This window comes from Petaurus breviceps, unplaced genomic scaffold (assembly GCF_028583685.1).
Source record: "Petaurus breviceps papuanus isolate PSGF00001 unplaced genomic scaffold, PetGlider_PUasm1.0 90702, whole genome shotgun sequence".
NCBI classification, from domain to species: Eukaryota; Metazoa; Chordata; class Mammalia; order Diprotodontia; family Petauridae; genus Petaurus; species Petaurus breviceps.
In genome coordinates, this window is record NW_027187317.1 from 548216 (window position 1) to 567302 (window position 19087).

Genomic DNA, 19087 nt, shown 5'->3' on the forward strand with positions numbered 1-19087 from the left:
TCAATGAAGAGGAAACTAAAGTAATAGTTAGGAACTATTTTGCCCAACTGTAAGCCGATAAATCTGAAAGTGAAATGGATGAATATTTACAAATATATATATATATATATATATATATATATATATATATATATATATAAATTGCCCAGATTAATAGAAGAGGAAATAAAATACTTAACCCCATTTTAGAAAAAGAAATTAAACAAGCCATCAATGAACCCCCTAAGGAAAAAAAATCTTCTGGGCAAAATGGATGGATTTACAAGTGAATTCTACCAAACATTTAAATAACAATTAATTCCAATACTATATAAACATTTTGGTAGGTAAAATAGGTAAAGAAGGAGTCCTACTAAATTCCTTTTGTGACAAAAATATGGTGCTGATAGGTAAAGAAGGAGTCCTACTAAGTTCCTTTTATGACAAAAATATGGTGCTGATACCTACACCAGGAAGTGTCAAAACAGAGAAAGAAAATTGTAGAGCAATTTCACAAATGAATATTGATGCAAAAATTTTAAATAAAATGTTAGTAAAGAGATAACAGCAATTTATGAAAAGGTGACATTTATACTAAGAATGGTTCAATATTAGGAAAATTCTCAGCATAATTGACCATATAAATAGCAAAAATAACAGAAATCATATGATCATCTCCATAGACATAAAAAGTTTTTTTTTTTCTTGTTTCTCTGGTGAAAATTTGGTAGATCAGGGCAGAGAATACTGCCCTCTTAAGAAATTGCATTAATGACTCGGGAACCAAAGGGAACCAGCATCTCCACCCTGCTTCCCCTCTTTGAAGGGGCTGCTCAGTCAAAAAGCTGCTGCTTATCACCTGTGATTGGAAATTTCCTAGGCAACTGCCTCTCCTTCCCCAGAACTGAATTCTCAGCCCCTTCTTGACTCCACAAACAGGCCATGAAGCAGTGTCCCACCCCCAAACTTTTGTGAAGGGTAAGAAGATCCATCAAAGGGTACAAGGAAGAACCAAGGCCTAGAGCTTCAGGGTCTCCTTAATGAGAGCCTGGAGAGGGTGATCCCCAGGCTACAAGGCTTTGACTGGAAGGACAATGCCCCAGGGCTATCAAGGCAGGGAACCAGGCAGGTGTGGAACAGGGCCAACTATGCCATTGGTAGACAAGGCTCAGTCACCTTGGGTGGAGAAGCGGGACGAAGGTTCTCCCCCCTCCTGCCCCACTTAGCCTCTCTGGGGGCCCTGTCCCACCCCTGAGGGTCGAGGCATATGCTTGCCCAACAAGTGCACCAGGGGGAAGGGGAACCTGGGCTGTCTGGGTCCCACTGCCCTGAGGTGCCGTCAGTCCCGATGGGTGGACTGATGGCTGAGTTGCCGATCATCATAGGTACTGTAGCGTTTGACGTGGATGCGGCGGACTCGCTCTCGCAATTCAGAGGCCTCCTCATCTTCGCCAGGACAAGCCTGGCTCCGGCTGCGGCTTGTGGATTCCAACAAAGAGTTGTCAGGAACTCGGGGTGTCTCATAGAGCAGGACATTCAGTGTTTCCTCATAGATGCGGGCCTCTGGGAACTCCACCTTCGTCTGCTTCTTCTCGGTGGCGTAGACAATGGAGGTACAGCACACCTCGGCCAACTTCCGGCCTTGGCCATAGAAGGACCAACAGCAGATCTCGTCTCCGATGACATCCTTAATGAAGAGCACACGGCCATTGAAGTATAGAGAGAGTTTGTCAAAGAGCTCAATGTTCTTAAGCAAGTGGTCGTCAGAGTTGCTGGTGTAGGAGTATTTATTGTTGCTCCGGTTGTAAAGCAGCTTTACCACAGGCTTAGTGGAGGCCTCGATGAGCCGCTCCTCCTCCTTTGGGGACATGATGATGGGGATGTTGCACACGGGCTGGTACGAGTCCTTCTTATCCTGTAGTGCTGCCTGGCACATGTCCACCAGGCCCTGGATGAGGTAATATTTGGCTTCTGCCATCAGTTCCTTGATCTCCTGCCAGTTCTGGGGGAGGGTGATGGTGTCATCACGGAGGTAATTCAAAATGGTGCCAAAGTGCTTGCCACATCGGTCTATGAGGATCCAGCCCTCCTTGTCAGTCAGCACCTCCATGCGCCCGCTGAACATGGCCTTGAGCATGGTGTCATGGCGGGTGAGCACCCGAACTGTGGTGTAGTACAGGGAGCCCCCAACATTGAGCTGGATGTATTTGTTGCCCATCCCACCACCCTTGAAGCCCCCTGGCTTGGGCTTAGACCCTGAGGCTGGGCACAGGCCAGCCAGGCAGGTGTCTCCGGACATCTCCCGCTGCAGGTAGATGACCGCACGGCAGGAGGTGGGCCTAGAGCGTTCCACTGTGGTGGAGGAAGTCACAGGCAAGCAGCTGGCGGAGGCCAGAGCCTCATAATCTCAGGACTTCGTCCCAGGAGCGTCTCCCTAGGGCTCTTTCCGGCCCCGACCCCAGCTCCGGCTCCCGCAGCCCCAGCCAAGCAGAGCGCCCCGACCCTGACCCCCCAAAAGTTTGTTTTTGGACAAAATACAGAACCCATTCATATTAAAAGCACTAGAGAGCATAGAAATATGTAGAATTTTCCTTAAATGATGTATAGTATCAATCTAAAACCATCAGCAAGAATTATATCTAGCAGGGACATGCTAGAAGCTTTCCCAATAAGATTAGGAGTGAAACAAGGATGGCCATTATCTCTACTATTATTTAATATTGTACTAGAAATGTTAGCTTTAGCACTAAGAGAAGAAAATAAATCGAAGAAATTAGAATAGGTAATGAAGCAAAATTATCACTCTTTGTAGATGATATAATGGTATACTTAGATAATTCTAGAAAATCACCTAAAAAAACTACTAGAAATAATAAACAACTTTATCAAAGTTATAGGATATAAAATAAACCCACATAAATTATCAGCATTTCTCTATATTATCAAAAAAGCCCAGCAGCAAGAGACAGAAAGAGAATTTCCATTTAAAATAACTGTAGGCAATATAAACTATTTGGGAGTCTACCTGCCAAGACACACCCAGGAAATATAAGAGCACAACTCTAAAACACTTTTCACATAAATAAAATAAGATCTAAATAACTGGGAAAACATCAGTTGATCATGTGCAGGCCAAGCTAACACAATAAAAATGATAATTCTGTAATCTATTTATCTATTTACTAAACCTATTTACTCAGTGCCTACCAATCAAACTACCAAAGAATTGTTTTATAGAACTTGAAAAAGTAATAATGAAATTCATCCAGAAGAACAAAAGGTCAAGAATATCAAGGGGATTAATGAAGAAAATGCAAAGGAAAGTGGTCTAGCCATACCAGATGTAAAACTATGTTATAAAGTGGCAATCATCAAAATTATTTCATACCTTCTAAGAAATAGAGTGGTAGATCAATGGAATAGGTTAGTTACACAAGACAAGTAGCAAATGACTATAGTAGTCTACTCTTTGATAAACTGAAAGACTCTAGCTTCTGGGATAAGAATTCATTATTTGACAAACCTTCTGGGAAAACTAGAAAATAGCATGGCAGAAACTAGGCCCAGACCAACATCTCACTCTGTATACTAAGATAAGGTCAAAATGGGTACATGATTTAAACATAAAGTAAATTAGGAGGGCAAGGAATAGTTTACCTGTCAGATCTATGGAGAAAGAAAGAATTTATGACCAAACAAGAGACAGAGAACATTATGATATGCAAAATTATAGTTTAAATTACATTAAGGTTAAAAACTTTTTACACAAACAAAACCAGTGCAACCAAGCTTAGAATGGAATCAGAAATCAGGGAAAATTTTTATAGCTAGTGTTTCTGATAAAGGTCTTGTTTCTCAAAAATAGAGAGAACTGAGTCAAATTGATAAAAATACAAGTCATTCCTCAATTGATAAATGGTCAAAGGTCAAAAGCAGGCAGTTTTCAGAGAAAGAAATTAAAGCTTTCTATAGTCATATGAAAAAAATATTCCAAATCAACATTGATTGGAGAAATGCAAATTAAAATAACTCTGAGATGCCACATAACACCTATCATATGATAACACCTAACATGACAAAATAGGAAAATGATAAACATTGGGGAAGATGTGGGAAAATTGGAACACTAATGCATTGCTGGTAGAGTTGTGAACTGATCCAACCATTCTATACAACAATACCCAAAGGGCTATAAAACCATGCATGCCCTTTGAGCTAGCAATACCACTATTAGGTTTCTATCCCAAAAGAGATAAAAAAACAAAAAGGAAAAGGACCTACATGTGCAAAAGAATATATATATATATATATATATATACATATATATGTATATATATATAGATTTCTTTTTTGGGAACAAATAATTAGAAATAGAGAGGATACCCATCAATTGTGGAATGACTAAACAAGTAGTGGCATATGAATGTAATGAGATACTATTGTGTTATAAGAAATGATGAGCAGGTAGATTTCAGAAAAACCTATAACAACTTACATGAATTTAAGCTGGGTGAAGGGAGCAGAACAAGGAGAAAATTATACATGGTAACAACAACATTGTGCAACCATCAACTATGATAGACTTAGCTTTCCTCTGCAACACAATAATCTAAAATAATCCTAAAAGACTTGTGACGGAAAATGCTATCCAAATCCTGAGAAAGAACTGTTGCATCTGAATGCAGATCACAGCATACTCTTTTCACTTTTTTTGTCTTTTGTTTTTTTCTTTCTTGTGGTTTTTCCCTTCTGGTTCTTCCTTCACAACACGATTGATATGGAACTATATTTAACATGATTGTACATATATAACCTATATCAGATTGCTTGCTGTCTTGGAGAAGGTGAAGGGGAGAGAGAAAAACTTGGAACTCAAAATCTTATAAAAATGAATGTTGAAAACTTAAAAAATAAAATAAAATTAATATACATAAAAATAACTATGCTCATGTAAGGAAATCCAGAAACCAGAGGCGGGGAAATCATGACCAGGCATATTTAGGTGATCATCAAAGGAGGGAGACATAAAAGCAACTTTGTTATTATGGCATGCCGCAGACCACCTGGAAAAAAAGAGAGGAAATAGTTGAAGCATTTGAAAACCAGAATAGAAATCTGTCTGGTGTAGACGTGAAATAGTAGTGCTGGACACTTCTGATCTTCCTATACCATCATTTTCTCCATTCCTCTCTCAGGGCACTCCATCCCCCGACTTCATCACTTTCCCCAGTTCCTGGAAGGTTCCCTCCTCACTTCTTGGCATCCTTCTTTGGCTTTCTTCAGGCCAACTCATACCCCACCTTTTCTAGTCTGCTCTGCCCCTATATATATATATATATATATATATATATATATATATATATATATATTTGATTTTAAAACTTTGAATTGCAGATTCATTCCCTTCCTCCCTTGTCACCCACCCTTACTGGGAAGATAAGCAGTTCAGTATAGGATGTATATGTGTAGCTAATGCAAAACAATAACATAGTAGATATACTGTAAAAGACTGATTATATTTCCCTCCCTCCTATCCCACCTCCCACTTGTTCTATTCTCTACTTTGATCCCCTCCCTTTTCAAAAGTGAGTGCTTCCAACTTCCCTCCCCCCCAGCCTGCCCTCCCTTCCATCATCCCCCCTCTCATCCCCTTCCCCCCTACTCTCCTGGAGGGTGAGATACCCTATTTAGTGTGTATTTCATTCCCTCCCCAAGCCAAATTAAATGGGAATAAGTTTGACCCATTCCCTTTTGCCTTCCTATTCTTCCACTCCATTGTAACCATTTTCCCTTGCCTCTTCTGTATGAGATAGTTTACCCCATTCTGTCTCTCCCCATCTCCAATCATTATATTCCTCTCTCACCTCTTAATTTCACCTTTTAAGTATCATCCCTTCCTGTTAAATTGGTCCTGTGCCCTCTATCTATGTATACCTGTAAGTATATATACACACATTCACATATATATTCATATGCCGATATACCCTCACATATAGACATTATATATATGTGTATACATATATACATATATATATATATATATATATATATTTCTATTCCCTTCAACTACTGAGAAAAGTTTCATAAGTTATAATTATTGTTTTTCCATGTAGGAATGTTAATAGTTGAACTTTGATAAGTTCCTTATGATTTCTTTACCCTGTTTACCTTCTCATGCTTCTCTTGATTCTTGTATCTGAATGTCAAATTTTCTGTTCAACTCTTGTTTTTTCAGCAAGAATGCTTGAAAGTCCTCTATTCCACTGAATGACCATATTTTCCCCTGAAACATGATACTCAGTTTTTCTGGGTAGGTGACTCTTGGTTTTAATCCCAGCTCCTTTGACCTCTGAAATATCATATTCCAAGCCTTTTGATCCCTCAGTGTAGAAGCTGCCAGATCCTGGGTTATCCTGATTGTGTTTCAACATTATTCAAATTGCTTTTTCCTGGCTGCTTGTAATATTCTCTCCTTAATCTGGGAATTCTGGAAACTGGCTATAATATTCCTAGGAGTTTTCTTTTTTGGGATATTTTTCAGGAGGTTATTGGTGGATTCTTTCAACCTCTATTTTGCTCTCTGGTTCTAAAACATCAGGGCAGTTTTCCTTGAGAACTTCCTGCAGGATGATTTCTAGGTTCTTACTTTGATCATGGCTATCAGATAGTCCAATAATTTTTAAATGATCTCTTCCAGGTCAGTGGTTTTTCCCATGAGATATTTCACATTGCCTTCTATTCTTTCATTTGTTTGGATCTGTTTAACAGCATCTTGATTTCTCATAAAGTCATTAGCTTCCATTTCCTTAAGTCTAATTCTGAAGCAATCATTCTCCTCATTGAGGTTTTGAGATTTTTTTTTTCCATTTGGCAAATTCACCTTTTTAAGGCATTCTTCTCCTCATTGCCTTTTTGAGCCTCTTTTGCCATTTGAGTCAGTCTGTTTTTTAAAGTGTTATTTTCCTCAGTCAGGCTGTTGACTCTCATTTCATAATTTTCTTGCATTGTTCTAATTTCTCTTCCCAATTTTTCCTCCACTTCTCTTATCTGCTTCTTAAGGTCCTCTATGGCCTGTAACCAGCTCATATTTTCCTTTGAAGTTTTTGGTGCAAGAGTTCTGATTTCACTGTCTTCCTCCTGTTCCATGCTTTGCTCTTTTTTGTCCCCAAAATTGGAGTCTAATGTTGGAATCTTCTGTATGCTTTGTTTGCTTTGCCTGGTCATGTCACCCCTCAGTCACTTGACCCCTGGGCTTTTTGCCACAGTAGGACACTGCCACCAGACAGGGGAGCTTTCATCCCAAACACTGGGGCTTTCTCAGTTGCCAGAGGTATTAGATGGGTGCCCTCTCTGAGGTCTCCACATGCTCTGGCAAGCTGGACACACACTCCAGGACCTCCACCCTAGACTGTAATCCAGATCCAAGAAGGTTAAAGCAAGAGCGATTACCCTTCACACTGGTGCTCGGTCCCCCTACACTCTGCAGGCCAGGAGCTGAAGCTGCTACATGTCTCTGCCTGGCTGTGCTGGCGTCTCAGTGGCTTCTAGCCCCGGGGACAAAAGCTAGCACTCCCACTTACTGGGTCCCAAAGTCCAGAGTACACTTACCTCTCACTTTGTCTTTGGCATCTATGTGTTTATAAATCTGGAAATGGCCACAGCTGCTGCTGATCTGGAGTACCTCCTGCAGGTGGCTGGTCAGGCCCACCCTGAGGCTAAAGCCTGTAAATATGTTCTTTATCCTTAGTTATTTACATATTGTCTTCTTCATTAAGATGTAAACACTTTCAGGGCAGGGATTTGGTATACAGCAAGTGCTTAATAAATGCTTGTTGACTGGCTGTTGTAAAACATGGAAGGTGCCTAATAATATGGACCAGGTCTCTTAGGGTTCTAAGTGTCTCAGTTTAAGGAACATAAAGAGATAATGGGGCTAAGCATTTTGGAAAAGTCAGAGTCTGGGGGGAAAAGGCTTAAGGAGGCCTTGATAAATGGTTCTCCTCCTGACTCCAAATGACTTTGTATAAATCATTTAATTAAACAAATTCTATGCAACAACCATAAACATTGGTTAAGTGACTACTGAGTGAAAAGCACTGGGGAGACACCCAATCAGCTATCATTTATTAAGCACCTACTATATGCCAGGTGCTGTTCTACCCACTGGTGCTACATAGAAAAAGAAGAGACAGTTTCTACTCTCAGAGAGCCCCCAGTTTAATGAGGGAGACAACATGCAAACAGCTATGTATAAACAAGATATAGAGAGGATAAATGGGCTATAATTAATAGGGGGAAGGCATTAGCATTAGGGGGTTTGGGAAAGGCTTCTTGTAGAAGGTGAGACTTCAGCTAAGATTTGAAAGATGCCAAAGAAGCTAAGAGTCAGAGATAAGGAAAGAGAGATTTCCAGGTGTGAGGGACAGCTAATAAAAGTGCAGGACTCTAGAGATGGTGTATTTGGTGTGAGGAACAGCAAGCAGGAAAAGGCCAGGTTATGAAGGACTTTAAAAGTCAAAGAGATGATTTTATATTTGATCCTAGAGGGAATAATTTGATTCTAGAGACACAAGAATAAAACTCTCCCTGCACTTAAGTAATTTACATTCTACCTAATTACTTTGGACCACAGATTTACCATCTGAACATGGTCAAGGTAACATGTGCTTTCTTTTCCTCTACAAGGCAGAAAGCACATGGTTGTGATAAGGAGAGAAGGATAAGGAGCAGTTGAGGAAGATAAAGGGGAAGCAGCAACAAGGGAAATAGAGAGGAAAAGCCGCAGCAACAACCCTAGGAGGATGAAGTGGAGGAAGACGAAGAGGAGGGACATTGTGGTAGAGTAGAAAGAGTCTTGGATGTAGCCAGAGTACCCGAATTTTAATCGTGGCTCTGCTGATAGATGATAGTGCTGGAGGGGTGGCTAGGTGGCACAGTGAATAGAGCACTGGCCCTAGAATCAGGAAGTCCTGAGTTCAAATGGCCTCAGACACTTAACACTTACTAACCATATGACCTTGGGCAAGTCACTTAACCCCAATTGCTCTGCCCTTCCCCCTCCAAAAAGCAAAAATTAAAAATTAAAAAAAAGATATAGTACTGGACCTGGAAATAGAAAGACCTAAGTTCAAATCTGGTCTCAGGCACTTACTATTTGTGTGATCTTGGGTAAGTCATAGCCACTTCCAGCCTCAGTTTCTTTATCTGTAAAATGGAGATAACGAGACCATCTGCCTCTAGAGTTGTTGTGAGGATAACATAAGATAACATACGTGAAGCTCTTTGAAAATCTTAACATGTTATATAAATACTATTATTGTGGTTATCATTATTGTTGTCACTATTATTCCTGGATAACCTTTTCAGCCTCAGTTTCCTCATCTATAAAATGGAGATAATAATAGCACGTACCAATCAGAGTTTGTGAGGATCACATGGGATAATATATGTGAAACTCTTTGCAAACCTTAAGCCACTATATAAATGTTATTATGATTCATTATTATTTCTGGGGGGCTACAGGCAAGTCAAAAGTGAGTCCATGGTATGGCTAGGTGATTCAGTGAATAGAGGACTGGCTCTGGAGTCAAGAGGACCTGAGTTCAGATCCGTCCTCAGACACTTAACACTTACTAGCTGGGTGACTTTGGGCAAGTCACTTAACACCAATTGCCCTCCAAAAAGCAAAAAAAAAAAGTGAGTCCACCGTGAGGAAAGTTAAAGGTGGCCTGATTTTTGGTTCCCTGAAGTACCAACATCAGCATACACACTTTGACTTCACAGAGCACTTCCATGTGAGGCTGGGTAATGGGATGGCAAAGAAGGAAACTCGAATCAGAGGGGTCAGATAGTGAGGCTCCCACCTATGCTACCCACCCTATCCCCACCTCTTAGTGAAGGGCTATGGTGAACACAAGGTCCCCCTTCCATCCTCAAGTTGCATCCTTTACCAATGACATTCTATTCGCCCTTTCTTTTCCCCTCAATCTGACTTTCCTAAGTGCATTGCCATCTCCTTGCAAAGTCAACTTTTAGTTATCAAGATGTTTTCCCTGCTTGAACTTATCTCTCCCTTTTTTGCTGCTATATAACTGTATAAGGGATTCAGCTCTGGAGTGGGGGGGGTGGGGGGCGAAGAGAGTGGCCCAAATGAGAGAATTCTATGAGAGGAAATTCATTTTGCTTCCGCGTTAGAGCTTTGCAGCTTTGGGACTTTAATGCAACATTTAACAATGTCTTTGTGAAAGCCCTGGGAAGGGGATTGATGATGACAGTGCATTTCTGAAGCCATCTTGCAATATTACTGGGGAATGATTTATCATATTTATTTTGACCAATTTGGCAGCTAATAAAGGGGCCCATGTGAGGACTTGGAGATTGTGATCCTTGGCCCTGCATTTGGGAGCTCCTGGCATGTTTGCCTCTCTTTACCCCTCTGAATTTCTCTGTTGCCCTAGGAGCCTCCATCAGACAATGACCCTAGGGACTATGCAGCTGGGATGTAAGGGGTTCTTCAGGTTCTGGGACCTGAGCCAGATGACATCATCTAGCACTGTTTCTTGATTTCTGGTCAAAGTGTATTGAGGCAGAAAGTTCATGGGGAAGTGCTCAGGCTTAATTATTTGCCCCTCCTGCATACCTAGTGGTCAGGATCACCAGGGCACAGTCCCAAACAGTAAGAACGTTGCAGCATGGAGTCTTTTACACTGTGAAGCAGGCTTCCCTCACAGGACTGATGGTGAAACTACAAAGCAGCTACTGCATTTAAGGAAAAGGACTTGAATTCCTCAAATTAAGCAGCAAGCCTAGGTAGGGACTGGAGGTGGCAGAAAAGAAGAAAAAGACCATCTCTCAGAGGCATGCTTCATAAGATGATCAGGCCTTAAGAAAAAATGCTAAGTGGGTAAAAGATATGATTCTACTTTGGCCCTGCTATATACCCAGGACCTACCTGAGTGGCTTAAGGAGGAATGGAAGCTGCCTGTAGCTTATATATTCTCTTATGTGAGCAGAGGAATATAGCCCTTACATGAAAAAGACAAAGAATTAAAAGAAGACATGTACTTCCAGGTTTATATCTGGGAGGGACTTCAGAAATTATCTAATGGAACTCTTTCATTTTCAGATGAGAAAATTGAGAACCAAGAAGGTTAGTAACTTGTCCGAGATCCACACAGGAAAATCAAATGGCAGTAGTAAATGATGGAGCTAAGATCAGAACCAGGGCTTCTGATTCTGTACATTATACCACCTTTCTCTGTGTCCTTTCTATATAATACAGTCTTACTGAAACAAACTGGGTCTTGGTTCCTCATCAGTAGAATGGAGATGACCTTTGGGGTCTCTTCCAATTCTAAATGTATGACCCATTATTTGGTGAAAGACAATCTCTGGGAGGAAAATTTTCATATTTCATAATGCTATAAGACCATGGCATTTAGAACTGGAAGGAATATTTTTTTAAAGATGAGGAAACCGAGGCACATAGAGGAGAAATGGCTTACATTTTCATAGCATTTTTCCCATTGATCACCTTATGTTATTCTCACATGAGCCTTGTGAAGCAGAAAGGGGAAGATAGTCAATAAGCATTGATTAAGTATATACTATGGCCCAGGCTTGGTGCTAATTGTCACTACTTTTCACAAGAAAGAGCTGTTGTTGTTGTTGTTTGTCCTTTGTTCTCGAAGAGGGCCAATGACATCAGGAAGGTGATGCCATGACTTGCAAGTCAATTGGATTTAAGTGAGGGAGAGCTGTGCAAAGTCACCACTCTCTCCTCCAGAACCATTTGGGTCCAGTGGCAAGATGTAGATCAGGACAACCGGAGATGGCCCTGGATACAGTGGGAGACCTTGGCCTTTTTAAGCTAAGGTCTTTCCCAGGCCTCAGTTTTTCTGAGGCAAAGTCCGTTCAGTGATTAAGGCTAGGTAAGAAATAAGGAAAAGAATGGCCTCTTTTACTTAGTCAAATAAAGGGGGGGAAGGGAAGACCCCCAGGATTTCTGACCAAAAGAGAAACAATTGTTATTTACACTCACTCTGAGCCATCCAAATCCAAACAGTGATCAAATGAGGCTTGGACTGGGATCTATTGTTGATCAATCAAAGAGAGCCAGAGTGGCTTGGGTTTCAGGCATGGTACATAAAAAAATACATCTAACCTGTAAACCCTAAGATAACTTTTGAGGTTTTAGCGATCAAAATTTGTTTCCCTCTGGCAATGGCAGGTAAGGGTATGATTCCCTATGTGGACAGAGGGAGAGGAAGGAGAGGAAAGAGAGGGAGGAAGGAAGGAAGGAAGGAAGGAAGGAAGGAAGGAAGGAAGGAAGGAAGGAAGGAAGGAAGGAAGGAAGGAAGGAAGGAAGGAAGGAAGGAGGGGGGGGAGGGGGGGAGGGAGGGAGGAAGAAACTGTATTGCCCAATTGGAATTACTTTTCACAGGAAAGAACTGGGACACAGACTGAATGACTTGCTCAGATTCACAGAGAAAATCAGTGGAAAAGTTTGTACGAGAATTTTAATCTCCTAACTTCTAAACTGGTATTGGTTACATTAGACTACCCTCCACCCGAGGCAATGCGTATTAGGAAGAAGGACCATTTTCCCCTATCTCTTCTACCCCAATACTGGAGAATAATCCCCAATATATTCAAAGTAGAGAAGCACAAGACTCTGTCCCTGATTTTATCAGAATTCTGCTAGTGCAATATGCCTTTAAAAATATGTATTCACCTGGTTTTCTTTCTAATGATCTCATCACCTCTCTCCACATCAAAACCCATGAAACGCCTTTCATTTGGAGGACAGTTGCTCTTGGTGGCTTCTTTCTCCTCACTTCCTGAATGAGCCATTTCCTCAAACCAAATTAATTGACTTCATGCTATATATAGTCTACGCATCCAACAGCCATGAGTGCAGGATTGGGAAATTTGGTTAATCTGGAGTGTTTATTGTGCCTGCTCCTTTGTATGCAGGTCTCAAATGGGGTGCAGGTCATTAACCCTACTAGCAGCTTCCTATTGGAGTTCAGCAAGTAAAGCTCTGATTCCCAGTCCCCAGCTTGACAACACCTATTTCTCCCTTCACTCCAGCAAGATGTTTGGGAGTGGAACATGGGGTAAGCTCCACACTTTAGGGATGGAGTCTTTGGGGGGTTCTTTCCATCAGTCATTCAACACGTATTTATTAAGTACTAATTACGTATCAGGAACTTCATTAAGCACTAGGGATACAGAGACAGAAATGAAACAGCCTCTTCCTTTACAAGCTTTTATTCTATCAGGGGAGTTAACACGTACATGTATAAGTATATACAGAATGTATACAAAATGAATACAAATTAATTTGGGGAAGAAGGTCACTGATATCTTGGGAGTAGGGGTGATGAGATCTTTCATTCAGGTGCTGGGCAAAATGGATTCTCTGGGCTTCTGCTATTATGACTTTTGGGAACTTGCCATTTTGCGATCAAATCATTTAACTGCTCAGCCTCAGTTTCCTCATCTGTAAAAAATGATTATAATAATAACTTCTACCTCTAAGGTTTGTGATGCTAAAATGAGATTTATAGATAGATATAGATATATGTATACATACATATATCTGTATGCATATATATACGTGCATAGACATTGTATATATATAAATATACACATATTTGTATATAAATCATATATTAAAATATATTCTGTAATATATATTGTATAAATTATATATAATCACTTAAATAGTGCTTTGCAAACCTTATAGAACTATATGTCAGCTGTTTTTATAATTAATATTATTAGTATTCCAACTATGAAAGGCTCAAGCTTTCCTAGAAGGAAGGAGGGAAATAAATATTTATTAATTTTCTACAATGTGCCAGGCATTGTGCTAAGTATTTTACCAACAACTTGTTTGATCTCACAACAATCCTAGGAGGTAGGCACAAATTATTATCCTCAATTTACAGTTGAGGAAACTGAGGCAGACAAAGGTTTTTGTGACTTACTCATGGTCACCTAGCTAGTGTCTGAGGCCAACTCTGAAATCTTCCTGTCTCCTGGTCCAGAGCTCTGTCTACTGCATCATGTAGCTATTCACAAGAGGAAGATGATTTGAGGTCTTCTGTTAAAATATCTTTTCTATTACAAAGCAGTTCTGGAACTCTTCATTTACAAATCTTCTCGGGGTGGTCGTAAGGAACACAATGGACCTTTTTAGCAAAGTGAATTTAAGCACCGAGGGAGAGTCGAGGGAAATATCACTATCATCATCTTTCAGATAACAGAAACTGAGGTTCCATGGGACAAAGTAATTTGCCCAAAGTCACCTGTATAGCAGAACAGTAATTCGAACCTAAGTCCTCAGACTCCACATCCATTCTTCTTTTTGTTAAATAATGCTGCCTAAATAGGTGATACCCAGGCTGAGGTCACAAAACCACTTTCCCATCACTGGGTGAAGAAGTGTCTGAAGATAGCTAGCAGGACCTCCTTCATGGACTCGGGAGCCAAGGTTGCCTCAATTAAGAGGGAGGAAGAGAATGCCCCACTGAAGGAATTTATGCCCCAGACCCCAGATTTCATCCCTAGACCTTTTTCATTTCTTCTAACTCTGATAATGAAATTTGTGACATTGAAGTGTGTTGAAATGGATCTTCTTTTTCCTAACAGACATATTAATCTGAGTTTCATTGTTCTTAGTGCTTGGGAGTAAATTAGAGTCTGCTGCTTCTCCAACACAGCTGTTTTCCATGTGGGAATACCAGCACCAGCTGAAGCTCATTCAGTGTAAGGAGGATGGAGTTAACACCAGGACTCAAAAAGATACCTATTTACTCATTGTGGTGAGTGGACTCTTTGTAAAACCTCACTGAGGCCTATGTGAACACCTAGTTTTTTCAACCCTTGAATTTGTTTGCACCTTGGATCTCGGTATTGCCAAGCTGCTCTTCCCAAATCCCAGCTGTGCCTTTCTCTTCTCTTCTGGTCCCCTGTTCATTCTGTCTCTCCTGCTATGTTGCTAATGATCATCTTTTTCTGAATCAGAAAAAAATATTGAATTCACTTGTGCCTTAAGCAATGTGTCCCTCCAGACAGACATAGAAGGAACAACTTCTTCCAGTCCCTCTTACCCACAATTTCCCCCTCCTGTTGCCTTATAGGCCAAAGTTGAAAATACCTCACTAGCCATGACCTTTGGCAGAGGGCACCCATGGAACATCTGCCTAATCACTACTGGGCAGGCACAAGGAGCACTTCTTCAAAGATTAGAATTGCCACTGGGGTGTGATTATCACAGACGTGTCCTAATCACTTCTCCTTTGGGGACTGTCCCAGTGGGGCAATGAGCAGGAGTTCTACCCCAAATTATTCAGTTCCAAGCCTTATTTTTTTTTATCCTTGCTACACAAGACCTGCTGGACATATGGGAAGGGAGGAGCATACTCCTTTGGCCTTTCAAGACCAGATATAACCCTGGCTTTTATTCTTCCTTTATTGAAATTAATTGCTTAATCCCAGTCATATCTACATGGCATTCAAACACCCAGTCATTTTTGAGTAGAGGAGTGAAATAGGAATAAGGAGGGGGAAAATATGCAAATTAAATCCATTGCTAGGCTAATAAAACACCTCTAGGTGGTCCTCAAGTGTGGCCCTTTACTAAATCCAAATTTCACAGAACAAATCCCCTTAATAAAAGGATTTGTTCTGTTAAACTTGGACTCCCTCAAAAGGCCATATCCAAGGACCTAGAAGGCAGCATGCGGCCTCAAGGCTGTTGGTTCCCTACCCCTGACCTAGTTGATGGATTGAATTTTCTACTTTTCCATGGCTTGCTTTGGCATCCCATAGATAGAGTTTTATTACCAAGGTATTATCGAGGTCATGTATACAGAATGCTAAAATCCAGCCTGCACTATTCATTCAAATATTTGGGTATTCTACCTATAAGGTACAAAACATCTGCATATTCGGAAATAAGTGGGCAGATGGGTTTTTCATTTTTACAGTTGTGCGGTATGGTGTAGAAGAAACTTGAAATCCTCAGGGGCATCAAGCTCACAGTCTCAAGGATTCAGACATTTCCCCCACCATTAAATCATCTAGCACATTTATAAGTGCTCTCTTTCCTCACAGTGATTGTGATGATGTAGGTAGTGCAGGTATTATAACCCATATTTCACAGATGAGAAAATGGGTGCTCACAGAAGTGGCAGGATTTGCCCATGCTCACAATACCAGTTAGGATGCAAACCCAGTTCTCCTCTATCACAAATGAGTTGGTCTTCTTCATACTATACCGCCCATGTGATGGTAACCCTTTTGTCAAGGATAATCGATGGTCATGTTCCATAATCACTGACAGTTTTTACTGCCAGTTATTTTCTTCAAAACTGATACCCCATCTCCACTCTGAATTTGGTGGAATTGACCAATTGTTTTGGCATTTTATAGAAACATTAGAGTCAGGTAAATGGTACATCTGAGAAAAGTGTTGGATAAGGAGGCAGGAAGAGAGTTGAATTCAAATCCTACTTTAGACCAGGGGTTTGTAAATGTTTAAAAACAGTTCCTTAGGGGGTAAATGTGCATATAATACAGTTTGAAATATAATCAGCATCGTTATCTTTTTCTCCGTGCTTTCTTAAGTCTAAAATTCAATAAAATAATAAATCAAGCCTTGATTTATCTGAGTTGTAAATGCTCACACTGGAAATGTAACAGTTTGCTCTCTCAAGCCTATTTGAGTCACCTCCATCATTTCACAGCCTCAGATACTTACTAGATATGTGACCTTGGGTAAATCACTTCATGTCACTCACACTCAGTTTCTTCATCTGTAAAATGGGGGCAATAATCATACCTACCTCACAGGGTTGTTGTGAGAATCAAATGAGATAATATATGTAAAGTACTTTAGAAACCTTAAAATGCTATATAAACACTAACAAAAACAATAATAGTATCTATTGCTATTATCCCAAGTCCATATTGAGTGAAGTAAAATTGGCTCTAGTGACATGAGACTAAATTAATTAATCATTTCAGACGGGAAATAAAACAAACATTAGAACAAATTTCAAGATTATGTAGACCTCAAAACTTTTTAGTTGTTTGATCAACATTTTTACCTTTCAACCAGTTGGATTAACATTCACGTTGGCAAAACCTAAGGCGAAAAATCCCTCTAGGATTTCAAAAACTGACATCTGTGTGGCCGTTCTGTGAGCGTCTTCATCTGAACTATTTTTGTCCTCTGGATATGTAGAAAATCTGTTCTCCATCTACCTGATAGGTGCCTGGAAATATGTCATCGGTTTATTAGTTATGCACACAGTCTTACATGCTCCCTGGAAGGCCTTAATCCAAGATTTCAGCACCCTGCATTCCAGTCCCCTCTGATATGGATGAAAAACTCAGAAATCCTGATTGCTCTCCTGAGCCCAAATTAAACTTTTATTTATGCAGCATTTGCAGAAGAAATGCTAGAGACGGAGCTGAGATATCATTATGCAAGCATTGAGGTGCTTTAAAGGTTTGCTTGGGTACTTGGAAAGGCTGTATAATCTTGGGATATAATGCATGAAGACTTTGATGAATAGTACACTGAAAAATGAAGTTTTGCTAGAAAAAAAAACCAATACAGGCCAATAAACAAATCACAGAATGCATGGAGAAACACCTGTTATTTATTTGTCCATCTGTTACTTATGCTTCCATGACCCCATTTCTCTCCTATTTTGCACAACAGATCTGTTTCATATAGCCAATGGATTTCAGTTTGAGCTCTTCCCAGGGCATAGCTTATTATTTATGACACTCAGTATCAAACAAAATGTGTGACAGCAAACTTAGTTGACTAGAACACTGTCCTCTAAATTTTTTTTGATTGCTCATCCCTATCAGAAAAATTTATTATATACTCCCAAAATAAGTATTTATTTATAATTTATATATACTACTTTATTATTTATTGTACACATTACAAAATGCATAAAAATACAAACTTAAAATTACGATGAAGATATAATAAATAATATTTCAAAATTATTCATGTACAAAAATATTTTACTTTTACTAAAGTATCATTAGAAATATTTTTAGGGAGAGCAATAGGATTGAATATGTTTCATTAATTTTGAAAAATTCCTGTGTACTAGATGATAGGATTGACTCATAAATAATAATTGTTTGCTAGTAATGAATTATTCAATTAACTTGATCAATGCAGCTAGCCAAGAATATAACAATAATTTTTTTTTTTGTGGGGAGAGAGTAGAGGGATATATTGAAAAAAAGATGAAAGTCCATTTTGGCATAATTGTGCAAATAAAGCATAATAATTCACTGTTGATTGTTCTAAAAGTTCTAGAAAGCAAATTGGAATTGTATAAGGAAAGCAACTGTCCATATTCTTCCCCCAAAAGATTCCACTGCCCCCTGTCCACCAAAATAGATAGAAAAGAACTTTTTGTAGTAACAAAGAACTAGAAATGAATTAGATGTTCATTGATTAGGAAGTGGCTAATCAAATGGTGATATATTTATGTAAAAAGTCTTACCGTACAATAAGAAACTGATTTTGATGACTACAGAGAAGCAAGGGAAGACTCATATGAATTGAAGCAAAGTGAAGTAAGCAGAACAAAGACAACATCTTCAGCAATGCAAATGGAAAAGAACAGCAACAAAACAACTGAAACTGAACACTGAGAAATTATAAAGATCAAACTTGAATCCAATAAAAGAGATGTGGGAAGGCACATCCCATGCTTCTTTAGGGGATTATTGATGTGGAACATTACATGCATTATCAGGCATTTTAAATATGTTGGTAAGTTTTGCTGAATTTTCACCCCTTTTTGCTTTTTTTTTTTTTTTGTTGTTAAAAAAGATTGCTGGAGTCAGGAACACAATATGCACAGTGACTCCAATAATGTAAATGGAAAGAACTACAAGCTAAAAAATCAGAAGTGTAACAATATTATAAAATCAAAATCAGGACTTGAATGAAAAGAGATAAGAAGACATCCCCAGCCTAAACCTTTGTGGAGGTGGAAAGGCCAAATTTTTTACATATTGCACAACATACTTATCAGTTGTGTTGACTTTTTTTTCT

At 39.6% G+C, this 19087-nt stretch overlaps 1 pseudogene; it reads right to left on the reverse strand.

Moving 5' to 3' along the window:
- Positions 1 to 779: 779 nt before the first annotated feature.
- Positions 780 to 2486, reverse strand: LOC138144609 (BTB/POZ domain-containing adapter for CUL3-mediated RhoA degradation protein 2 pseudogene; annotated as a pseudogene).
- Between the last annotated feature and the right edge of the window lie 16601 nt (positions 2487 to 19087).